The 6728-nt window shown below is 35.3% G+C and overlaps 1 long non-coding RNA gene across 1 annotated transcript; it reads left to right on the top strand.

Annotated features, from left to right (window-relative positions):
• The first annotated feature begins 645 nt into the window (after positions 1–645).
• Positions 646–2607, top strand: LOC125472534. The gene is made up of 4 exons (XR_007254498.1): positions 646–1799; positions 1885–1962; positions 2046–2114; positions 2218–2607. It is a non-coding gene; the product is annotated as an uncharacterized LOC125472534 (long non-coding RNA).
• The last annotated feature ends 4121 nt before the right edge of the window (positions 2608–6728 follow it).

Here is a 6728-nt window from a genome sequence, read left to right as displayed (position 1 = left end):
TTAAATTAGTTTTATGTTGTGGCTAATTAACTCAGGGGGAAACAGAGGTGGGGCGCCAATTGAGAGAGTGGAGATATTGTAGAATGCTTAAAGATTTTTGTGTGTATATCTTCTTAAGCAGTGCCTTTATTTATAATAAAATAAGAGGAGATGATTAACTTGTTCTCCCACTAAATACAATCCTATAGGGAAAAATAACTATAGTGATATATAATCTAGAAAACAAATCTATCTAAGATATATAAAATCACAATTAAAGAATATCTATAACACTCGTGTGTAGATCGTCAGCAGTTAAAGTTGAGGAACACGCTAGTCTTAAAAGAAGGGAACTTGCATATGGAAATAAGTCTCACAAAACCCGGGTATGGTAAAACCAAATATAGGACAAAATCCCAAGTCTAAGGAAAAAGGTGAGACAATGCAAAGCCAATTTAAACTTCTACGAGATATACACAAGGATATGACCAGCCCAAGATGGGTGCCTCGTTAAAACCTCACTAGGTAGCAAAAACTCAAAACGGAAAAATGCTCCACATTGTAGGGAAAAAAGAGTACATTAAGATCAAGTGAATACACTTTAGGATACTCCCCCTAAGTTTGACATAATTCCAAAGAAAACTAACAATGTTACGACTCAAAAAGTTTACGGATGCCAATCCTTGAACAAGCTTCTAGAAAGTAGTCTTCGACATTGATCGGGTGAAGAGGTCCGTCAGGTTGTCCTAAGAACGGATTTGCTTGACTTCAATCTTCCGGTGCTTTTGTTGCTATTGAGAGAAAAAGAACTTCGGCGCATTGTGTTTGATATTGTCTCCTTTGATGTATTCATTGTTGCGTTGTTCAAGACATGATGCATTATCATAATTGTAGGGACGTCAATGACAGAGTGTTTGGTAAACTTTTTTGTAAAAATGCTTTTGAAAAAAAAAAAAAAAAAAAAAGTAGTATTATAGTGTTTGGCAAACTTTTATATAAAACAGCTGTGACAGTGTGAAATGACCAAAAAGGGTATAATACTATGTTATTATTATGATATTTTATTTAATATTACTATTTTTCTGTGAGGATTTTGTGTGGCCGTGGGGCCCACACCCCATTTCTCTTCTCCCCGTGTCTTCATTTCCCTCTACATTCCCAAACTCTCTCGAAAACTCTCAGCTCTCTCTCTCTCTCTCTGCACTATCTCCTCCACCAAGACAACCCCACACACAAACCTTCGATCTCAGACCATCTCACCACCAGATTATCATCATCTCCACCCCTACGAATTTAACCCCAAGTTTGGGTTACATGAATCATGTTTTGGGTCCTAGGGATAAGAAAATCTGAGAACTCAAATCCATGAGCTCTCCAGCAAGAATCAGGACAAAATCAATTAGCCGCCCACTCCATCTCTCATCCTTCTCTCTTTGTTTCTCTCTCCCATCTAGAATTCTGGAGTCATCCTTTTTGCCTAATTTTTTTTTCATCTGATTTTCTCCACTCTAAGGACCACATTGTCCAAATGTTCCTTCTCATCTACCTCAAGATCATCAACAAGATCGACTTTCTGATTCTCATCTACTTCAAGATGATTGACAAGATCGACTTTCCGAGTAAAATCCATTCCAATATTCCCTGTTTTAGGTGTAGTTTGACCTATGGATTCAAATGGTGGTGTTGCATGTGAAGATCAAGTACTCAAAAATGAAGAAAGCCAACCCTTCCCTCTCGGTGAAAAACTCTTCAATCAGTTGACCTAAGGCTCGATGAAATTGGGGTGCTTCAAACTCAATTCAACCTTCATTTAATCTCAGGTACAACTTCTGTATCCTGCATATCGAATTTTGGCATGAAATTCTTGAGATTTAACCCCAATGCCCTCTCTATGTTCATGCCCAGAAATCTGGTGACCTTCATGGTCATTTTTCCGGCGAACTCAAGACTGAATCTACACCAATTGCCAAATCTCAACTCTGGGTAACTCTCTTGACTTTATCTGTGAAGTTTGAGGTTAAATTTGAAGGACAAGAGCTAATGCATGCTCTGTATTTTCTGCCCAGAAACCAATGAAGCATCACCAGTGCCATTACAACTAATCAAAGACCAATTCATTCCTAATTGATGACTGGGTAAATCTCTAAACCTCTATGCGAAGTTTTAATTGGGATTAAATGAAAATTTGGAAGAATCTGTGTCATCTCTCATTTATTTCGACTGTTTTTTTGCAAGCAGGAATATTTTTCTTGCTCGAATTCTGGACTAGTTCTTGCTCGGATTCTGGACTAGTTCTTGCTCGCATTCTAGGTTGATTCTCACTCGGATTCTGGGATTCGATCCAATTGGAAAATTTTCAAAAATGGTTTCTCACAAAGATTGAATCTTTTTCTTATTTGTGTATTTGGAGGATTTGGAAGGAGAATAGGGATAAATGTTGGTGCAGTGGTGGTGGTTGGTGTTGAACGAGAGTGGGCGAGACGGCTGCGGTCCTACTCTGATGCGAGGGAAGGGGTGAACGAGTGTGAGAGATTCCAGTTTGAGTATTAAGGACAAGGTTTGTCATTTTGTAAAAATGACGAGGGTGTTATTGGACTTTAGAAAGTTTCATTAAAGATGCATTATAGCTTCGCGTGCATTGAAAAAAAGCCAGTTTTCCAAAGCAGCATTTAGCTGCTTCGACTTTTCTGATGATTTCAGCTGTCAATCACCACAACTTCCAAAATAATCCCTTTTTTTTCAGTTTAGCAAACACCTTCTGAATAGTTTCAGCAGAAATGGTAAAGTTGATGAATCGAAAGTTGATGAATCGATAGACCTATACCACAAAAGTTAATGATTTTCAAATTAGTGGATGTCACTCCCTCCTACTTTTCAAAAATTGATGTGGCACTCTTCATAAATGAGTACTTTTTTTATGGCTTCTCTTCGAAAAACATAAAATCTTAATGGGAAATGTTAACTGGTTAGTGATGATTAAGTTGAAAATATCATCATAATCTATTTCGTTGGTACATCATGTTATATCAATTTAGTTTTGCTACGTTTAAATCTGCAAATAAAAGAAATAAACAAATTCAAAGGAGTAATTGGAATTCTCTACATAGATCTTTCTGCCATTTTGGGAAATATCTTGACCTTAACTTCTGCTTTGTCTGGGACTGGTGACACTTGCACCTTCTTTCCAATTTATTTAGACTAAACATGTGTTTCTTTGCAAAATTTGATTCAAATGCTTCAATCAATTGTCAACTCAACATTTTTCTATTTATTTTATATATATCCACTTAATCTAGCTAACAACTAATTTCCTACAATATAGAAATTTTAAATTTGTGGCTTATTAAAAATAATAATTTAACTAATTCCTTACTATAACTATAAAAAAATAAAAAATAAATAAAAAAAGAGAACTTTTTGTTTCTGTTATTATATTTCATTAGTCTATTCCTCCATTACATCATTAATACTTTCATAACAAAACTTCATTGATTTGTCAAAATTTTACATATAGTTATAAAAAAATGTATTTAAAATTTATGGTACATTTGAAAATAAACATACCGACTTTTGGTACATTTAGATTCTAAATGTACCAAGAAACAAATTCTACCAAACATCTAAATATACCATAGGCTTTTTAGCCAAAATGGTCCCTGAAATTTGCATAACTCTTCAGTTTGGTCCCTAAGATTTGAAATCAATAGAAGTGGTCCCTGAGATCATCCATCATTAATCATTTTGGTCAATCCATGAAAAATTATGTTAAAATAATCAAAATAACAAAAATAACCTCAATTTAACAAACAATAGGCCAAAATGATTTGACAAAAAATTGAGGGTATTTTTGTCATTTTATTCTTATTTAATGAAGATTTTTCATGGAATGACCAAAGTGATTGATGATAGACAATCTTAGGGACCACTTCTATTGGTTTCAAATCTCATGGACCAAAGTGAATTATACAAATCTCAGAGACCATTTTGGCTAAAAAGCCTATACCATAAATCAAATGTACCCATATTCAATGTACCAATTAAATTAAAAATACCTCTAATAAAATTGTGAAAAAAAAAATATTTAATCAAATTCTTAAAATGAACAGATATTTAATCAATAAATTAAAAAAATGAGGTACATATATCAAAACGTCTCTTGAAAAGACATTTAAAATTGGCCCATGAAAAGGACCCATAGAAAAATAATAACTCTGTTACATTTCACCATTAGTAGGCCCTTTCCAATGCTCCACTTGTGAGGCTAAGAGCAATTTCAGCGTGTAAGGGCTCCCCATGGTAATATGCAATTAAATCCCCTCCGGTGAATAGCAATTGCCTTTAATAAACAGTAATTGCCTTTTACATCTTCACCACTAAACTAAATAGTCATGCAATAGGTAATAAAAAATAATTTTATTTGTAATTTCGGATATAATTTTTAACCGGTCTCGTCAAGGCACGTGTTATTATCCAAAAGTGCAATTTTTGGTAATAGATTTCGATACAATTTTTAGTAATAGATTTCGATAAGATTTTATCCAATTTCATCGTACCACGTGTCGTTACCTTTTTAGAATCATTGAGGATAGATTTCCAATAAGATTTTTAACCAATCTTGTCGCATCACATGTCACAATCTATTTAGAATCTTTTAGGATAGATTTCGATAAGATTTTTAACAAATCATGGCGTGCCAAGTGGTATTATCTACAACCTAATCATTTCTCCTTTTTTTTTTCTCCATATAACCCACCATCCATCCTAAGAAATCACACACCAAAATCAAAATCTCTATCTTTATACATAGTTTCTCCTTCCTTCTTACAATGTCTTCTCTAAGGATGTTGGGGGAAATCGATGAGCAAAAGAAAGAATTGTTTAAGTAAGGGGAAGAAATGTGCAATCTCCAAAAGGAAGAAAATGAGATGGAAGGGGAAGAGGTTGAGGAGCGTAGAAAGGGAGATGATGAAGCAAGAAGTTAAACAGCCTCACATTCACGTCGAGTCATCCAAGTTGTGGCTAAGATCTCTAGGCACAGGCGTTCCACAAACATTGATAGAAGCAGGCAACGACGAGGTAAGGATCTCTTGGACGATTATTTTGACCGTAACAGTGCATTCCCTGATGCGTAATTTAGACGTTGTTTTAGAATGTAACGACATTTGTTCAACAAAATCATAAATTTGCAACCATGATTCTTACTTTGTGCAAAAGAATGATGCTTTGGTGTCATAGGTCTCATTCCTGAGCAAAAAATTAATGCTTCATTGCGGATGCTTGTATATGGACCAAGTGGATAAGATAGCGAGGATGGGAAAAACAACCATTCTGGAGTCCCTGATGAGGTTTTGCTTTGCAATCAAATCTATCTACACCAGAAAGTACCTCCAGAGACCCACGACAATGGACTTGCAAAGGCTTATGAAGAAGGGTGAGATGCGAGGTTTTTCTGGCATGATTGGAAGCATCGACAGTATGCACTGGACCTGGAAAAACTATCCAAATGCATGGCAAAAAGCTTATAGGGACAGAAAATGAGCCAAAAGTATCATTTTGGAGGCGATGTCATCATTTGATACATGAATTTGGCATGTTTTTTCAGTGTTCCAGGAGCTCAAAATGTCATCAATGTCTTTGCTCAATCCTCATTGTTCAACGATGTCTTGCAAGGAAAAGATCCTCAAGTCACATATACAATCAATGGAATCGTACACTTAAGGGCATACTACCTAGCATACGGCATCTACCCAAAGTGGATATCATTTGTCAAAATAGTGTCATGTCCACGAAGTGAAAAGGAAAAACTCTTCGCAAGAGGTCAAGATGGGTGCATGAAGGATGTGGAGCGTTGTTTTGGTATCCTCCAAGCTCATTGGGCCATTGTCAGGGGTGTTGCCAGATTGTTTGATTTAGAGTCACTTCGATCCATCATGATGACATGTATCATTCTTCATAACATGATTGTGGAAGATAAGTATGATTATGATGTCGTTGATGAATTTGAGCCAAACACGATGAACAATTCCAAAACATAGAAATATTGTGCTCATGACACCACCAAAGAACCCGTGCAACACGAGCTATTAGAAAGGGATGGACGTTACAATGTAAGGCTCATGCAACGATATACTTCACTCCAATCCTCATACTATCACAAAGCCCAACAAAGTGACTTGATAGAACACTTGTGGTCATTGAAACAAGCTCACCAAACTTAAAAACAAGCTTGTGGTGGAAGCAGAATGCTCTTAGTTTGTTTGGTGTGTTTTTTAAGTTCATTTAGTGTGTTTTTTTTTATTTGGTGTGTTTATGTAATTTTATTTGGTGTGTTTATGTTGTTTGAATAAAGATTCTCTTAGTTTAAATAAAGTACCAAATTAAATCAAGATACTCTTAGTTTAAATAAAGTACTAAATTAAATAAATATGAAATTACTTAAAGTACTAAATTCAATAAATACAGAAATTACATAAAGTACCAAATTAAATAAATACAAAATTACAACCCAAAGTGATTCAAAAATTATGGGCTCCGATTATACAACAAATTCTCTAGTCCCTCGTGAATGGAAAATCATCACCTAACCAATTTGTGGTGCTAGGACCATCTCCACTTCTCCTTCATCTCTTGTACGCCTCCTTCGCACCACGTCCGTTTTCTCCGAATTCCAAAAATATTTAGAATTCGTATGCATCGCATCTACAGGCATGTTCATAATGTCACAATCTTGTTGAGCCCTTCTTTCTTCT

The sequence above is a fragment of a genome, unplaced genomic scaffold (assembly GCF_019419815.1).
Source record: "Pyrus x bretschneideri cultivar Hongxiangsu unplaced genomic scaffold, Pyrus_bretschneideri_v1 Contig7, whole genome shotgun sequence".
NCBI classification, from domain to species: Eukaryota; Viridiplantae; Streptophyta; class Magnoliopsida; order Rosales; family Rosaceae; genus Pyrus; species Pyrus x bretschneideri.
This window is presented reverse-complemented; position numbering and strand designations above follow the sequence as displayed.